Here is an 18,704-nt window from a genome sequence, read left to right as displayed (position 1 = left end):
TCTTTCTGGGCACAGCCAGACTTCTTAGGGTACCACCAGTCTCCCCGGACACAGCCAGGGTTTCTCAGGGCACCACTAGTCCTTCTGGGCACAGCCAGACTTCTTAGGGTACCACCAGTCTCCCCGGACACAGCCAGGGTTTCCCAGGGCACCACCAGTCTTTCTGGGCACAGCCAGGCTTCTTAGGGTACCACCAGTCTCCCCGGACACAGCCAGGGTTTCTCAGGACACCACTAGTCCTTCTGGGCACAGCCAGACTTCTTAGGGTACCACCCATCTCCCCGGACACAGCCAGGGTTTCTCAGGGCATCACCAGTCCTTCTGGGCACAGCCAGACTTCTTAGGGTACCACCAGTCTCCCCGGACACAGCCAGGGTTTCTCAGGGCACCACTAGTCCTTCTGGGCATAGCCAGGCTTCTTAGGGTACCACCAGTCTCCCCGGACACAGCCAGGGTTTCTCAGGGCATTACCAGTCCTTCTGGGTACAGCCAGACTTCTCAGGGTACCACCAGTCTCCCCGGACACAGCCAGGGTTTCTCAGGGCACAGCCAGGCTTCCTGGGCTTTTTAGGGTACCACCAGTCTCCCCGGACACAGCCAGGGTTTCTCAGGGTACCACTAGTCCTTCTGGGCACAGCCAGACTTCCTGGGCTTCTTAGGGTAACACCAGTCTTCCCGGACACAGCCAGGGTTTCTCAGGGCACCACTAGTCCTTCTGGGCACAGCCAGGCTTTCAGGGCACAGCCAGGGTTCTCACATATTCTCGACAGCAGCCGGTCGAGACACAAAAGCAAACATTCCGCCAGTTCCACTACATGGTGGTACGTTCCCAAGCAAACAGTTAAGTGGTCCATCAAATCAGGGATGGAACCCATTCCCCATAGTCCACAGTCATTCGCCAGGGCTGTGCGTTAGCCTCACAATGTGTGCCCTCTCCACAGGGCGAGGGCTCCAAGTCCTCCCCAACCTGGGGGTGAGGGCCTCAGCAAGCACTTCCCAGCCCACAGTGATGCAACTACCTTCGCTTTCTCCGGCCTGTGCTGGTTGGGAAACCGTCCACGTCTTCCCACCCCTCCACGGTGTCCAGCTCTCCGGCAGCTGCTCCTCCTGGTCTTCCTGAGACTGAGTGTTCATACACACAAACTGCTCCACCGCGCTTCAGGGAGCTTCGGCCGGCACCGTACCCTGCTCGCTGCGCCATTTGTCATGCAGGGTGTCATGCTGGGTCTCTGGTCCCGCTCCCCACATAAGAACGCAGGACATGGTGAGGCCAAAAAGGAACACCCACGGAGCCATAGGTAGGGGAGTCACACCACTATTTCTCGCCGGTGGCTGGGTTGGAGACACAGGAAGCAAGAGCCACACGATCCACAACCTGCCGTCCGCTTCTCTGCCAACAAACTTCACTTGCTAACTGCAATCCGCGCTTGCTAGCTCAGCCACCATCTTCTTGCTAGCCCCCATTTGCTGCTAGCGTAGCCACGGCCGTTATATTAGTGGCCAATGGCTCACTGGTTACAGCTGATGGCCAACTAGCCACAGCTGATGGCCATCCAATCACAGTTGATGGCCGTTTACTACCTGAGCCAGCACCTTTCCACGTGAGGCCGAGAGCCTGGAAACTGCATTCCTGGCTCTGTCCCCACAGTCCATAGTCCCCACACAAGGGTTTGAACTCAGGTCTATGTGACTTCAAGGTAGCTTTGCATCTGTACCTGGACCTTTATTCACAGGGGCTGTTTTTTTCCTCTTCTGTTAAGAATACCAGTAATGATAGTCCCAGGTGAAGTGGGTTTTTTACTGGGCTACAGACATAGTCATAGAGGGTCAAATAGATGGTACAGTCCATCCCACCTGGAAGGTGCTGGGAGGGCTTTGTGTAGGAAGGGAGGGGCATTTGAACTGGGAATTTAGAAGCCACTGAGGCCTGAGAGGAGGAAAGGGATGTGACCAGAGCAGGAGGAATCAAATCGGAAGGGGGCGGAAAACAGGAAGTAGGGAGACCAGCTGAGAGACTCCTGTACTGATTGACTACTGCAATCGTCCAGGCAGGGAAGACGGGACAGGCAGGAGTCAAGCTGCAAACAGGCCAACAAAAGGCATAGAGGGCGGGCCCCTGTGGCCAGCTGCCTTTCTGCTGGTAAGCCAAGCTGTTTGCACAAGGCAGTTGGAGGCCCCCTTGGGCAATATCATCTCGAATGACTGCATTTCATTATAATTGAAGTCTTTCTTGGTCTTCATCAAAGATTATGGCTGTCTTGAAAAAGAGAAGCATCTCTTTCCTCAGGTGAGGGGAAAACATGCCAGAGCTTTCTATTCTAATATAAACTAGACAAGGAGAGGCAGCTGAACTTGGCAGAGCCTGCTGGAGAACACTAATAGACTCGACGAGAAGAGAATTATACAAAGAGACAGCTCCAGAGTGGGGTGGGGTAGAGAGAGAAAGAGGCCCCAGGACCGCCAGCTCAGCGGGGCTTACAGGGAGCCAGGGTCAGTGTCGACAGCAGAAGCAGCCTCAGGACCTGGATGAGCTCAGCTTCTCATCTGCTGGAAGTTTCTCTGCCTGGAGAACAGAGAGATAAGACCCCTCTCCCCCAGCAGCCTTCCTGGTTGGTTACCAATGATCCCATTAATTGTGGAGGCTCAGGGGCTGGAATGGAATTCATGGCGTTTCCTGCATGGGAGCTCTCAGTGGGGGAGGATGGAAGTGACCTAGAAACATTTAGCCAGGAAAAGAAAAGAAAAGAAACCCATGCAGGTTTGACATTCCCACCAGCGGCTGGGAAAGGGTTGGGGGCTATTGTGTGTATGTGCATGTTTTAAAATATTATCTCAGGCAGTTAGATGTCCCATGGAACCCTTGGCTTATAAGAAGGTGCTTTGCTGTTATAAAATCAGGTTATTTCCCTTCTGCCTTTAATAAAAACCAGCACTGGTCTCTGACTCACAGGCTCAAAACAGCCTTCGCTGGTTACAGAGGCTGGGATTTCAGCCGTGGCACAGGCTGGAACTGTTCTCGGATAGGAAATCGAAGACCGGAGACAAAGGAGGGGAGAGGCAGAGCAGAAAATAAATGCCGAGTTAATGCTCAGCGAGGGCTCCATGGCTTGCTCCCCGGGGTGCCTCTGAAAGGCTGCTCAGACCCAGGAGTGAGGGAGCAGGGATTCTTGGCTCCCCACTGGCAGCCCATTTGTCCCCTGCCAGCCAACCCTCTGCACCACAAGGCTGCACATTCCAGCTCCTCAGTCTTCAGCAGATGCCCTGTCGTGCTGGGTGGGAGGCTGTCACCTCCACAGGGAGGGCGTGATCTCTCAGAGGGGACATGGTGGCTGCACAAGGCTGCCAGTCAGCTGGAGGCAGGGCTGGAAATGGTGGGATAGTCCCAGAGGAGGCCAGAGGTGGCTTCTAAGAGGTATTCCCTGCTCCGTCTGTTCTCTCTCTCACCCTCCCTCCCTCCCTTGCTTTGTCTCCCTCTTTCTATCTTCCTTTCTTTTTATCTCATTGTCTTTCTCATTCTTTGTCCCCTTCCCTCTGTCTCTGTCTGAATCTCTCTTATTCTTTTAAGAAAAATGGCTGAAGTTGTTAAGCCAGAGATCAAACACCACAACGGGCTTCTGGCTTCTCTTTCTCTGTGCACAGCAGGTCCCCATGGAGAAGACAGGCAGGCAGGGGATGGGGTATGGGTGACAAAATCAGTGAGACCATGTCATTTTCCAGGCTTGGTCATGGGGGCTGGAAGGGTGACAAGGTCAAAGACATCGGATGAGGGCCAGACACTCATTCTGAGCAGGGCACTGGGGACCAGCCGTGAGGCCGCCACCCCACAGGAAGCAGGTCTGTTAAAGGCCATGATGTCCCAGTGAGTCAGTCAGGAGGCTCTGAGGCTCTTGCCTGACATCCAGCTGGGTCCCTCTGCCTTTGCGTGAAGTGGACCGAGGCATTAGTGCCAGTGGAGGACAAGGACAGAAGAGCCCTGAAGGAGGGGCATTAGGAGTGTCATTTTGTTTGACCCCCCTGGCAGCCCTGGTCTTACAGGTAAGTGAGGCTCAGACAGGCCTCAGAATGCGTCCCATGTGCCCGGCTGGGAGGAGCAGCGCTGACGTGTCGACCTGGGTTTTTTCTAGTCGTCTTTATTCGAGTAGCAGTTGGAAGCCTGGCCTGTGGTAGGTTCAGGGTAAAGGTCCTGATCACCTGCGTGTCCTTAAGAAAAAGGCTCAGGTCTGAGCCCAAAGGTGATGAGGGAGGGAGGAGGGAGGGGAGTGGTGTACGCACCTGTGGAAGGGAACTGCCAAAGAGAGTTTGCCTTTTAGAGGCAGGTCAGCAATGCAGCTCACCTGTGCCCTGTCCATTTGAGAGGTGGAAACATTCTGTTGCTCTGAGAAAAGGGAGGGGGAGGAGGGAAGGACAGACAGACAGAGAGACAGGGAGAGAGAAGCAGTTTCCCGACTTACTCCAGCCCCCTCCCCTGCCTGTGGTGTTGGCCTGTTGGAACCCTGAAAGGACAGAAGAGAACATTTATTGAGCCTACTATAGGCCTGTGTGTTTCTCCCCATCACAACACCATCCCTATTTTATGGAGAGGTAAACTGAGGCACAGAGCATTTAAGCAATTTGCTCAGGATCACACAGCTCCTACGTGGATGAGCCAGGGCCCTCCCCCGCCACGGGGTTCATTTTGCAGGCTTGGTGCACGCTCTCTCCTCCACTCTTCCAAGAGTGGAGCTGGGCGTGGGGTGATTCGGTTAGGGGACACATCACCCAGTCCACTCAGCCCCTAGGCTGGTTGGGAGCAGGGGAGGCTGAGCCAGGCCCCTGCCCCAGGGAGAGGCAGTGAGGAATGACAGAGCCAGCCCATGCAGTCGCCCAAGCCACCTCCTTCCCAGCACCCTACCAGCTTGGTGAAGTGTCATTAGTAATAGCAGCTGGCCTGTCTCGACCCCCTCCCCGCCGGCTCGCTGAGCAGACGTCAAGCATCTTCTCTAGGGACTGTGACTGAGGCTGAGCACGGCTGTGGCCAGCGGGCTGAATGGACAGGGGGGGTTGCTGAGTGTGGGAGGGGCCTGCAGTGGGCGGGGACCCAGGAGTCTGTGCTCTGGCCCCTGACTGAGAGGCGGTTCACCCTGACACCCTGTAGGAGGATGTGCTTTGGCCCCATCCTTACAGCCTAGAGGTTGAAGGTGGGGTCTTCCATGGTGCCACCTGGATAGGCCCTGAGAGGCAAAGAGTGCCATCCCTGTGAGAGGGGAGCACGGTGCCAGAGGAAGGGCTGGCACCAGACGACTCAGAGGGGCATACTTGTACCAACACATGAACTGTGAGCTGACATATGACCCTGAGATATTCATGTAACATAACAGTACCCACCATGTGGCTTTAATATGAGCCCCTTCCATAGAACTCACCCGCGGCTGATGTATACACCTAACATTCACCTCCAACGTGAGCCACCTGCGCCCAACTCGGACCTGCTGGTAAGAACAAAACGGGGATATGTGCTCCTGATATCCGACGTTATTTATTTAACCCATGACTGATATGTGGCTTTTACCTATGTTAAAAAGTCTTTGAACCGTCTCCCCCGCCCCCCCCCCGCCCCCAAACCAGGAGATTTATATATAAATCAGAAGATCTGGCTTTCCCACTTCCTACGGGGCTTCACCGGCTGGCGCTGAGCAGGGCGCCCCCTCCAGGCAGGGAAGGGCTCTGCCAGCAGACCGTGAACTTGGCACTCTGCGCTCCCTATTTCTCTCATTCCCACTGCCTGCCTGGCCCGCAAACCCCAGGGTTTAGGACCCGAGTCTGGCACATGCCTGTGGCCCCCATGGCACCTTCCTTCTGGTGCTTGACAAAAACTCAGAAAGTTCCCAGCTCAGGAAAGGATGGAGGCAGCCTGCTATAATTGAGGAAGACTTATCCTGGGTTTGTCTGTCACTGTGTACAGATGACAGATGACATATTTCTCCAAGGGACACCAAGACTGTATGTACAGATCCTGTCACGGTGGCAAATGGAGTCCCCATTGCCTGCTTCCGAGGGGCTCGGGAAGCCTGTTGGCCTATCCATCACACCCAGAGGGATTCACAGCCAGGCTGGCCCTCAGCGGTGGTTGCCGTGAGAACCAGAGCCGGGGCTGGTCTGAAGAAGCTGGGGCTTAGCCCTGTATGGGTTGCATCTCCTTTTTCAGCTCTTGTTTAAGGAATGTTTGCAGAACACCTATAATGTGCCAGGTCCTACATGAGTTATAAAGAGGAGGCTAAGATTCCTTTCCTTGCCTTGAGAAACCCGCGGTTCAGGATGGAGATAAGAACAGATTACATGGGACCTCACATCCTGGCAGGCTTTACAGTTCAAGGGCAGGGAGAGACCCTGTCTAATGGTGAGAGTTGAGGGCGCACTTTAGTGGGGGTGAAATCAGGAAGGTTTCACAGGGAACATGGCTTTTGAATTGGGCCTTGAAATGTTTCAGCAGGGAGAGGGGGTTAGAGAGGGTGTTTGGGCTGGGGGTGAGGTGGGGAGGGACAGCAGCAGCAAGGGTGTGAGGTGGGCAAGAGCACGGTAGGCCGTGGGCCCCACTGGCTATAGGGGCTTGTTCAAAGGGGATGGTCTGCAGGATGCTCCAGGTCAAACAAAAACGAGGCAGATGGGCTTAATTTCTGGGACAGCTCAGAGAATACAGGATCTTCCAAGTTTATTTAACGGCAGGCTGTCCTTGTACCCCATCCCTTTTTATTTGCAGCTGGGGCAGCACCCGTTGTGCTGGGGAATAGGGGTGGCAGAGGAGGTGATTGGCAAAAGCCTGGAAGGGAGGCAAAGCCAGGCTATGCAGAGCCTCAGGTGCCAGGTCGCAGCTTTTCTCAGCAGGTAATGAGAACATGAAAGGTTTCTGGGCAGAAAGTGACATTATCAGGTTTGCTAACATTTCAGAAAGATCGGGGATGGGGTGGGGTGCCGCTTTAAAAGGATGGAGAGGAAGAGAAAGGCGAGGAGTGGAAGGGGCAGGGGATGAGGAAGAGGTCCTCAGCCCTGGACCGGCAAGAGGAGGTGAGAATGACAAAGCAGGAGGCTGTGGATGTGGAGAGAGCGGGAGGGGAGAGGCATTTGCTGGCATCTCTGTGGGGTGGCAGGGCCCTGCTGGCTTTCTTCAGGGAGGAGAGTGGCCAGTGTCTCCCTCCCTGGCAAGGTAGGGTGTTCCAAGGGTCTGAGAAGCCTGCTCACCCACATGAGAGCCTTTCCCCAAGGGCGGGAATGGCCCCTGTTTTCTGCAGGAGCAGGAGTCCTGAGCTGTGTGTACTTGACCTCTGTGCCTCTATCTTTTCAACTGAAATGGGGTAGAGACAAACCAGCAGTGCTGTGAGGACCAAGAAGGTCCTCAGGCAAAGTTATGTCCACGGGGCTTAGGCAAGGAGCCTCTAAGGTTCTGGAGTCAGGCAGGGTTGGGATCAAACCCTAGCTTTGCTCTATACTAACTGTGTGGCCTTCGTCAAGTCACCTGATACCTCTAAGCCTCAGCCTCTGCATCTGAAAATGGGGCTAATGACAGCATTCCACTCGGGAGTGGTAAGGATTAAGTGAGAGGCTGCACTGTATAAAGTGCTATATTGTGCCTGACATAGTAAGTGCTCAATAAATACTAGCTACGAGTAATTTTAATATGAATGGGGTTATGTACTATTTGTAATAAAAGTACAATTTGGATTTCTATTACAGAACTTGAAAATGTGGTTTGATTAATATTACTGTCAGGTGCATATAGCGACCCCTATTGGGCTATTGCAATATTGGCAAGAAGAGTCTTTGGGGGCTGTTTTTTTAAAGTCTGATCTGGCAGCTAGGTGTAACTGAACACCTCAGCCTGGATAGCTGATAAACGACGGAAGTTTATCTCTCACAGTTCTGGGACTGTGGGGCCCAGGGGCAAGGTGCTGGCAGATTCAGTGTCTAGTGAAGTCCCTTTCCTGGTTCCTAGGCTGTGCCTTCTAGCTCCAACGTCCCATGGGGGAAGGGGCAAGGGATCTCAGGCCTCATTGATAAGGGCTCTAGTCCCGTTTATGAGGGCTTTGCCCTCATGACCCAATCACCTCCCACAGCCCCCCACCTCCGAATGCCATCACCACAGGGTTAGGATTCAACATATGAATTTGGGGGGACACAAACAATCAATCCATAGCAGGGGCCTGTATTACTCACCGGATAATAACGATTTACAATTAGCGACTCATTTCTGTATCTTAAAGGTACTTCTCAAGTACTTAAAAGAGTTTCTCCTATTACATAGTCCCGACGGGCTGTTAGGATACGGACCCCAATGCTTATTTGCTGACCAAGACGTTTTACTGAGCAGCAGGGCCAAGATGCAGGTCTGGCTCAGAGTCATCCCCAGCCAGGAAGGAAAGGCGGGAGAGGGGCTGAGGAGGGGCCCAACCACTGAGAGCATCTTTCAGAGAAAGGGGCAGACGGAGGTCTGGGGAATTCCAACAGCCTCATCCTGGCAGCGTGGAGCAGGGACAAAGCTCGTGGTGCTGAAAGCCCAAGGCACCTGGAGTCACCCACCAGCTAAGCCTCCAGCTACCTGCTGCTGCTGACCTGGAGCCTGCTGCAGCAGGTTCCTCTGTCACTCGTCCGCCAGACTCTATTCTTGTTTTCCTCCGCGTAGTGGAATTGTAGGTGGGCACCTAGCCGGCCCAGTTAAACTACACTTTCTGCCCTTCTGGACAACTAGGTCAAATTCTTGCCAATAGGATATCCCCAGAAGTGATGTGTCCTTCAAGACAGAGCCGTTGAGACAATGGGCTTACCTCTTCCTTGCTCTCTTCCCCTCCGCTCCTGTCTACGACCAGGACATAGATGAGATCCAGCTTTCCCCATGAAGATGTCCGCAACATCCTAGAGAATGGTGGCAATAAGATGGAAGGAATCTGAGTCTCCAGATGACTGAGTGAGGAGATTTACTTACCCAGAATTATTACAAAAAAGGGAAGGAACTTTCTTTGTTCTTTATGGTACCGGATTTGAGGAGGGGGGTCCTCTTTATTACAGCAGCTTAGCTTCCCCCACGAATACGAGGAACTTCCAATACATATCACAAAAGCGAATAAGAAGGTGGAAGTCGCCTATGAATCTAGGACCACTGGTTTTACCTCTGTAAAACAGAGGTAACATCTAATGTCATAGTTTACATCGAGTATTTTTCACTGACCTTCCTCCCTATGCCCAGCGTGAGAAAAGGGTTAGGGATACAAAGAAATAGAAAACAGCAAAAATATTCCAACACTCTGACCCATCACAGTAGGACCTCAGTGAAATGTCCCAGCTCATCGCTTCCTGTCTCACCACACGCCTGTGTTTCAGTTTCACTGGGTTTACACCCTTTCCCTAAACAGGCTGTGACACTAATGTCTCTCGGCCTTTGCTCATTCCTCCTGCAATTGCCTTACCCATCTTCCTCTCTGGCGAAATGCCCCTCATCCTTTTAGACTTCCTGTGGCCCAGTTAGCTCTTTCTCGTTGGGTCATATTACCAGGAAGGTGCACATCCCTCCGGCATCCATTTGGGCCCTTCGGGAGGGCCTACCGTACTTTGCATGCCCAGCACTGAGCACAACGCCCGGCTACGAACAAGGGCTCAAAAACATTCATTCATTTGACAAAGGCTGATCAGGCCCCATACTAAGACCAAGAGACATGGTAGCAAAGAAGATATACACCTTTCCCTCAGGCAGCTTATAATCTAGTGGGAAAAACAGACGTTAAACAAACACACACATAAGTAAATACGTAATCACACATAGTAATGAATGATGTAAGGAAACGAACGAGGCAGGTGCTAGAGCCATGGGTGGACGGCTGCTTTCAGATGGGAGGTCAGGGCAGGCCTCCCAAGGACGTGCCATTTAAGCCGAGACTCGCATTAAGTGGGTGAAAGAGGGTGTCTGGGGTGGGGACGGCGCTCAAGGCAGAAGGCACAGTGTATGCAAATGCTCAGATACAGGAAGGAGCTCCGTGAGTGGTTATAGAATAATAAGTGGGGGGGCGATGGCAGGAGATGGGGCTGGGCAGGGTGACGATCTGGGGTTCTAGCGACTGAGCACCAGGTGGCCATGGAAGGGCTGTAGTGAGAGGAGGGGCTTGATGGGGTGTCCATCAACAGGAGGGGAGGTACTCCCATGGTCCACGCCCAACAGGGTGGAGCGTCAGCCTAAGAAGGCGGAAGTGAGGAGGGAGAGAGGTGGGCAGGGGTGGGCTGTGGGAGTAAGATGTGTTCTGGATGTGGGAGTTGAGGGAGGAGTCAAAGGGGATTCCTGGAGGTTTCTGGAAGAAGGGAAGGGAGGGTACAAGAGAAGAATGGGGAAGAGAAGAGGGCCTGTATCTTCAAGAAGCGTATCTGGAAATCACATGGAGCTGTGACTGATGGTGGGTAAGGAAAGCGGAATGACTAGGCAGAGCTTGCAAGGGAACTGGCATCGTTGTCCCTTTAAGTAAGCACTTCAACAGCAGGGTGAGGGAGAATAGAATGTGTTAGACTCGCGCCTCTAAAGAACGGAAAACAACCTGCGCACGCATCAATAGGGGGCTGGTTAAATACATTAGGGGGCCTCTCTAAACAGACTACTGTGCAGCCATGTAAAGGAACAAAGAAACTCAATATGGTTGGATAAGGGTCTGTCTCCAAGACACACCGTGAAAAAGCCAGGCACAGCCAGTGGGCATTGTATGCGGCCATTTGTATCAGAAGGGGGGAAATATACAAATATATAATCTAATCACAATTTCTTCTGGAATGTGAAGAAACTATCCCTGGGAAGCACAGGGAAAACTGAGAACATTGGTTGCCTCCAGGAGGGAGAACAAGCATAGAGGGAGTCTTTTCACTCTATATCCCTTTGTGCCTTTTGGATTTTCAACCATGAGAATGAACTGGCTACGAAACAATTAATAATTATCATTAAAGACTATATTCCAGTGTAAAGATGAAGACCAGCTATTATGCAAAATGTGTAGATCTGAAGAGCTGCTGTAGGGAGGACACACTCTGATGAGCCCCCCTTCCCACTCTCTCCGCTCCCCCTTCCCCTCTACACAGCTCCTCTAACCCAGTGCTGGGAGGCAGCAGTGAGCTGGGTGACCCCTGACTGTCCTATAAACCCAGGTGTAAAGCAGGACTAAGGCACCAGTTACGGGATTTTTATGGTTTTAATTGTTGCTATTAAAATTGTCGTTCTTTTCCCTTGAAATCACCTAATACACAGAAAAATATATGGTCAGTTCCACAGCAGCAAATAGCCTAAATCAACCCACTCCAAGGTCAGAATTCCAAGCCAAAAAGTTTCTCCTGAGAACAGGGACAGGGGCTACCCATGGCGGGCAATCCCCCCTGTGCCCTGGGGTCCCAGAGCCTGGTAAACCCAGGGAGGATCCAGCCACTGCTGGGGAGGGAAAGCCAGAAGGAGCCCCCCAAATTCTGCACATGGGTGGCTCCTAACGGGCCTGTACACAGGCAGAGGTACAAGATGGGAGAGAGAAACACGCAACATGATCGCAGGACCCAGTGCTAAATGACGAGGAAGGTATTAGTGTTGGTTCCAAAAGTACAGAGATTTCAAGATGGCCACAGGAGAGCATCGGGACCCTTCTGAGCATGGGGCCCTGTGGGACTGCACAGGTCACACAGCCATGAAGCAGTTTCTGTAACCACCCTTCAGGGTAGGCAACCCAGACGAGGCTCCAATGAGGCTCAGAGGGTCACCAAAGGTCACAAGGTGACTCAGTGGAGGGACTGGGATTTGAACCCAGGTTACAGCCCATGCTTCTTGCACAACACTGCACTCTACAACGGTCTCAGCCAACATGGGCTCACTCCACTCAGGACCCTGTTCTAAGTGTTACCCATGGATCCATTAAATGCACACAACCACCTGCTATTTATTCCTGTGATGTGCATTTCATGGATAAGAATAAGCACAGAGAAGTTCAATCACTTCTCCAAGGACACACAGCTAGTGAATGACAGAACAAGGGCTGAGACCCAGGAGGCCTGATTCCCAAAGGCCCTGTTCATCTCCACTCTCTCCTGGGAGAGGCGGTTCAGGGAACGGAAAGCAACCCAGCCTGCCAGGGAGCAGAGGAGAAAGACAGGAAAAGGCTTTACTGTGACCAGTTTCTAGATTCATCTGGAACAACTCAGGAAGTTCTGCATCCTCACAGCCCCATCCAGCAGGTCCTATCCACTCTATTTATAGGAATATGGGCACCTCAGCCACCTCCTCACTAATGGCCTCAGGCTGATGGCACAACAGCTCGGAAAGAGAGGAAGGAAAAAATACCAGAAAATACCGGGAGAAGCTGGAACGCTGACTCCGCCCAGCTTTTCTCCCATGAGGACAGGCAGTGACTAACAGCAGGGGAAAATACCTCCACCACAAGGCCTCCCACAAGTGGCATCCCCGTGCGATGAAAACACACCAGCCCGCCCAGCCCACAGCCATCTGCGTGTCCCTGTTAGGGCAATGGGACTCTGATGGGGGAGGGGGGGTGAGGAGAAGGGGTTGGCACCTGGCAGGTTAGGGCAGGAAGCTGATATTTTGTGCTTGTGGCTAATGGGGAAAGAGAGCAGTAGTGGGACGCATGGTTGGCCCCAGGGAAGCAAGGATGAGACTGACTTTTAACCCTCACTCCCTCTCATCTCAGTTCTGTGGGAGCCTGGCGCTAAGTGTTTTACCACAAGGTTCGGTGTATCCTTACACAAACTTTAACAGATTACCCTGCTATTATTCCCATTTTATCAATGGGAAGGCTGAAGCTCTGAAACTGCAAGTATTACCTTGGTAAAAAAGTAGTTGCGGTTTTTGCAATTATTTCTAACCTTTGAAATCGCAATTACTTTTGCACCAACCTAATAATTTGTCCAGGTCCCCCCAGATGACAAGGGTCAGCGCTGGGATCCTCAGGCAGACCTGTCCAACTCCAGTGCCTGAGTGGGTAACCACTATGTTACCTTTCCATGCTAGGTAACCTGGGCAAGTTCCCATTTCTGCATCTGAAAATGCAGAATGAGTCGCTACGCCACGTGGAATGGTGTTAAATGCTAAAATAAGACACTATACATGGAGTTCCTACCATAGCAGCTGGTACATAGTAAGTGCTCAAGAAATGAGCTGCCTAAAAGAGCCTCTTGGCTTCAGGCCTGTCAAACCTCACGTGTCAGGTGTGAATCCAGTTGTAGCAGGTTGTATCTTTTTTTTTTTTTTTATCTCAGACACCCAGAGTTTGGACCTTAAGATTCAGCACACTAACGGATGTAAATGAGATGCAAATTGAAGTATTCCCAGATAAACAGGAAACCAAATATCTCTGACTCTAGCTCTCTCCTCTCCTTCTGGAGATCAAAAGGGATGACGAGCTCTTTCTGAAGATGCCTCAAAGCTTGACTGGTCACCACCGGTGCTGCCAAACAAACGATGGCCTCTCTGAGCACTTGCCACGGAAGAGGTGCTTTCAGGGGCTCAATTCTGTGCACCTTCAGGAGTCAGGTCCTCACAGGCCTTGATCTAACCCACTCAGAAAAGCTGGTGAAATTTCCTCTGGCTTAGGACTTAGTGACTGAGACCAGCTCTTAGTGGTAGCCCTACCAGAAGCATCCATGTGACAACAGAAATTATGACAAGCACGGGAGTAGACAGCGCTCTGCATACATGATGGGGTGCAGAGGGATGGGGTGCTAACAACACGCAAATGCCTAGAGGTGACACACACAACAAAACAGGTGAGTGGAAGGAAACATCAGTGCAGTCCAAGGATGGTAAGTGGCAAGGGACCCTCGGTGTCTGGGAAGCAGCAGGGCCTGGGGTGAAGGCGAGCGCCCGCCGTGTCTCCAGCTGGCAGCCCCACGATGCAGGAGCTGCAGGGACAGACAGTCTGGTATTTCAAAAGAAGCGACGAATCTTGACTTTTAATGTGACATTCTTGATTTCTGGTTCCATTTGCTGCAATATCATTGCGCTTAACAGAAGTTTGGGGTTTTCTGGCTCTTGGGCTTCCTGTTTATGGAACCTCTAATGTAAGCGGTTGCCAATTATTCCTGGGGTCGTGGACCCTTTGAAACCGCGATAAATCCAAGTTCAAAGAAAAGAAGATATTTGCAACTCATATAACTACAAAGAATTGCTGTCTAGAATATATTAAAACAAAACAAACAAAGACCCTATGTGAATCAACCAATAAAATAATATACAATTCAATAGAAGAATGGCTATTAGACTTGAACTGCACTTTACAGAAAGGAAGCCCTAATGGCCAATAAACATTAAAAAATGCTCAATCTTGCTAATCATCAAAGAAATGCAAATTTAGTAACAGCACCAATCCACACCCACACCAGACTGGCAGAAGTGGGAACGCCTGAAAATATCCACACTGGTGAGCTGTGGTGACACTGGAAATGTCATCCACTGCCGATGGGAGTGTAAATTGGTAGAAACACACTGGAAAATGGTTTGGCACTGTCCGGTACAGCTGAATGTACACACACGCCATCACCCAACAATCTCCCTCCCAGTTATTTTCCTCAGAGAAACTCTTCCACATGGATAAAAGAAGGTCCACAGAATATTGTGCATAAAAGTCAAACCCTGGAAACAGCCCCGATGTCCGGAACCAGTGAGCTGTGGTTGAGCTGTGTAAAGCAAGACTGCAGAGCAGAGGAAAGGAACAAACCTCAGATTCACAGTCGACAGGGATGGATCTCAAAACAATGTCCTATGGTGCTTGGGATCCAAGTCCGAATACTTAAACAGTACCAGTCCATTAAACGTTCAAAAACAAGCGCAACTAAATAATACGTTGTTTAGGAATTGGTTCATCGGTGGGAAAACTATGAAGAAAGTGAATAGTCATTTTTTAAAAATCGGGATTTGAAAACCTTGGGGGAGGAGGGAGAAACAATCAGGGAAGGCAACCAGGGTCCTGTTTCTCAATTGGGAGGATTGGTACTCAAGCATTTGTTCCATTATTCTTTACATTATACACATACACTTTATATATGTATTTATGTATATAAATATACATCTTATGTAGGTATATGTCATAACAAAAGAAACGAAAAACAAATCAGTCTTCCTTCTTTCTGCCATTAAAAAATAATCTGATGAAATCTATGGACCCTCCTTCCAGAACAATGAAAAAAATCCAAACGCCCCCATTCAAATGCAGAGCGCACGTGGACCCCTTAGAAGTCCTCTGTAGGAAGAGCTCCTAGGTTGCTGCAGCTGACCCACACACTCACCATCCCTGGAGGTGGGTGGTCATTTTTATTTCACCAGGGCAGTAAGATGGCTCAGGGAGCAGTGTGGAGAGGAATGTTCCAGGTCTGTCAGAACCATGCCAGCATCCCTGACTAGGAATTTTCCACATCTGCATGACCCCCCACAACCAACCTCAGCCTCCTGCCCTCCCTTCCTGGAGCATTTGCAGCTCCCAAGATTCCAGCAACCCCATTGCCTGCTCTGAAGCAACAGCTTCCACCCAGCACTCCTAACTGCTGGGCCTTCTGCAGCCCCCCCACCCCAAAGCTCAGTCCTTTGGGGAAGAGGGAAGTAAGGACACACCAGAAGGCAGCTAATTGCTTATGTTACAAATAGTAATCTTACTTTTTAAACCTTAGGAGGATAATGATCTGTTTTTGGCATATTAAAGCTTAATTGTTTAAGCGAGGGAATAAAAATCAACTTCAAAACAGGGGAGCCTGGAAGCGGAACAAACATCCTGGAGATGCAATGTCGCGAGGCAGAGTAAGAAGACTCGTGGGGCTTGGGGAAGCCACTTCTTCCCTCTGGGCCTCAGTTGCCCATCTGTGCGGGGGTGTGGGGGGTTGAGCTTCCGGAAGGTGCCTAAGTCATCTCCAGTCCCAGACATCCCAGGGATCTGACCTCCAGCTGTCTTCTCTGGAATTGTATGAGACAAGACCAGCCCGTCTCATCACAGCCCGGGGCCTGGCACACGGTCGATGCCCGACTCATAAAATTGTTGACTTGTATTATACCTGTTCCCTCTTCCTCACAGGACCTGTTACAGACAGGAGCCCTTAGCCAGCCCTCCCTAGTGCTCTCCTCATCTGTCCAAGGGGGAGAATATTTATAAAATGGGGAGCACCATGTAGGGCCAACTTGAGAATTAGATAAAATATGTGAAAGCCCATGCCCCGTGCCTAGCACACACTAGGTTCCACTGAGTTTGTTCCATCCTTCTTTGTCCTTCATCATTGGTCACCTGAAATGGTGCCTCTGCTCTAGGCCTCCCACTTTCCCAGCACACACGGAATAGCCGCTGCATTTCCAGAGCTGACCACCACCCCTGGATGGCCAGGCTGTCAGGCAGGCAGACTCTGATGCTGGCCAATCACTCTGGGTGCAAAGAGAACGCTAAGCCTCTCCACCCAGGGAGCCCTTGAGAACCTCTGTGTGACCCCACCCCCAGGGCGACTGGGCCTCTAAAACCTAAACAACTAACCGCAAACCCTCCTCCCTTGGGCCAAAGCCACAAATATTAAGTCCAAAGTGAGGACGACGCTGACTGGAGACTGGTTCTGTGAAGGAAGGTCAGAAGTGGGGGAACGGGGAGAGGCTAGAGAAAGAAGAGAGAAAGGAGGAGGCGGGAGGTGGAAAGGGAGGTAAAGGGACAGCAGAAAGAAGAGAAAGGGGGTAGAGAGATGCAGCATAGAAAAAGATAATTTCAGGTCTTGGTGGTGAGAGCTTGGGGTGTTTGGTTTTGCATCGGCAGCTTGCCTTCTGGGAGGCTGCGGTCAAGAGCGTGAAGCTATGCTGACTCCCCCATAGGCTGATTGTTGGCCTGGGCTGCCACCGCTTCTCTCCCACTGGAGGGGAGACACACAGTCTTCCGGGCAGCAGGATGCTGAAGGCCTGGGACCAACATTGGGATGGTAAAGGGAGGTAAAGGGAGGCCGCTGCGTCCCTGCACTGAGGGTCTCAGCTCCTGCCAGGTGGCCCTTCCCACACAGGCCTGGGGCTGGTAACTGGGATCCCTGTCACCTAGGGCATGGCACTGTCCCTTGAGGTTTCCTTACATCCCACCCAGATCTCTGTAAAGTCTCTGTATCAAACTCTCCTCAAGTTACCCAATTTGAGTGAGCTCTTCCCTATGGGGACCCTCCTGAAACAAATACATAGTTTGCAATCCTCAAGTCAGCCCCAGGTTGTCCCATTTCCAGAGAAGGAAACTGCAGCCCAGAAGCTCAGAGAGGAAAAGTGACGTGTTTAAAGCTGCACAGCTGGTAACGGAGGCGTTGATATTAGAACCGGTATCTGCTGGTTCTTTCCTGGCATCTTTCCATTACTTGGGTTTCCTAAAATAAACCATGGCTTTCTCTTTACCTGGCATCAAAATTGCTATTGTGCCTTTCTCCCTCGCTGTCCCACGAACTTCTGAGGGCAGGGGTCTATCTTCTTCCTCTATGTTGCCGGGCCCGAGGTCAAGGCCTGGTCCCCAGCAGTGCTCAGTACAACTTGCCAATAAGCTGCTAGGATGAATGAGCCCTGACTGCTTGAAGAGGAGCCTTTGGAGGTGGGGCTGCTGTGTGGCCTGGGGCAAGACCCTGAACCTCTCTGTGCTCATTTCCTTTCCCTTAAGTCTGTGTAGTAGGAGCTGCCACTTGCTCATAAACATTTAAGTATCCCTCTCCTCCCTTCCCTCTTTCAAGTGCTAAAGCACTTTATATTTTATGTTTATCCAGAGCCTTCTTTCAAATTCTCCTTTTTGAGTTTCCCTAAGTCCTTCTGCAGTCGATTTATTTACGCTCAGAGGAGAGCTGGTTGCATCACAGACGTGCCGCTGGCAGAGCCTGGAAGCCCCCACGCATGCCCATGTAAGTTCTCTCATCCATAAAGGATGCTGGCTCGTAAGCAGGCGTGATGGGCCATGGGAACACCAGGCTTCCTCGGTATCCACAGGACAAGGGTGAGAACCCTGCAGAACCTCGGCTTGGGGGGTGCTGGACCGTGCTGCACCTCTACATGGAGTCATGAGGGGTTTGGGGCAATGAACATCACTCTTCTCTCCTGCTTTGCTTTGCCTGGTGGGCCTTCCCTGCCTTCCCTGGCCTGCCAATAAATGCTCTGCCCCTCCCGGAGGCGGAAGTCCTCCAGAAGCAAGGCTGTGTGAAATATCAGGCTGCTGGAGGACACCCCCTGGGAAGACCTAGCCTCCCCTGTCACCTCATTATAGCAAGCTTTCCCACACATTGCCTCCGAACAGCGAGCCAGGAAGCCATCCGCTTACAGGAACGTGACTTAGGATTTATGGTTATGATTATGAGTCCTTTTTTTTTTTTCTTTCTCTCCCTCTCTTTTTTCCCAAAACATCGGATTTAATAGGGAAAATTCTATCCAGACGACCTGTGGGCTGTAAAAATGCAATTGTAGGAAAAAAGTGCTGCTAATGGTCTCACTAATAACAGAACCTATGAGATCGGCTCTCAGCGCTGTCACAGGTTTCCCAGGACCTGGCCTGTGAGGTTCCGCTAGGGCCTGAAAGACACCCGGGCTCAGCCCCAGCCCCGCTCAGCCCCAGCCCCGGGATGGACGGGACGCAGCCCGGGTGTCTGAGCCTCCCTTTACCGCTCCTAGCAGAGGCCCTCAGAGCTGAAAGGCAGTACCCCATCCCCCCACCTACCGTGCCTCCATCACCTCCAGGCCTGAC

The 18,704-nt window shown here is 51.7% G+C and overlaps 1 long non-coding RNA gene across 6 annotated transcripts in view; it reads right to left on the bottom strand.

The window, feature by feature from the left end:
- LOC109455113 (uncharacterized) overlaps positions 1-18,704 on the bottom strand; it is a 69,468-nt gene that overhangs the window by 15,398 nt on the left and 35,366 nt on the right. For 2 of the 6 annotated variants that reach the window (XR_016018359.1, XR_016018358.1), the window contains exons 4-5: positions 8,796-8,883; positions 5,403-5,468 (exon numbers count right to left, since the gene is read on the bottom strand). This is a non-coding gene — a long non-coding RNA (uncharacterized LOC109455113). The remainder of the gene's footprint in view (positions 1-5,402; positions 5,469-8,795; positions 8,884-18,704) is intronic. The other 4 variants (XR_016018360.1, XR_016018357.1, XR_012497580.2 and 1 more) reach the window with 2 other exon arrangements.

Source organism: Rhinolophus sinicus, chromosome 14 (assembly GCF_057876585.1).
Source record: "Rhinolophus sinicus isolate RSI-liver-muscle chromosome 14, RSI-T2T, whole genome shotgun sequence".
In the NCBI taxonomy this organism is placed as follows: domain Eukaryota; kingdom Metazoa; phylum Chordata; class Mammalia; order Chiroptera; family Rhinolophidae; genus Rhinolophus; species Rhinolophus sinicus.
This window is presented reverse-complemented; position numbering and strand designations above follow the sequence as displayed.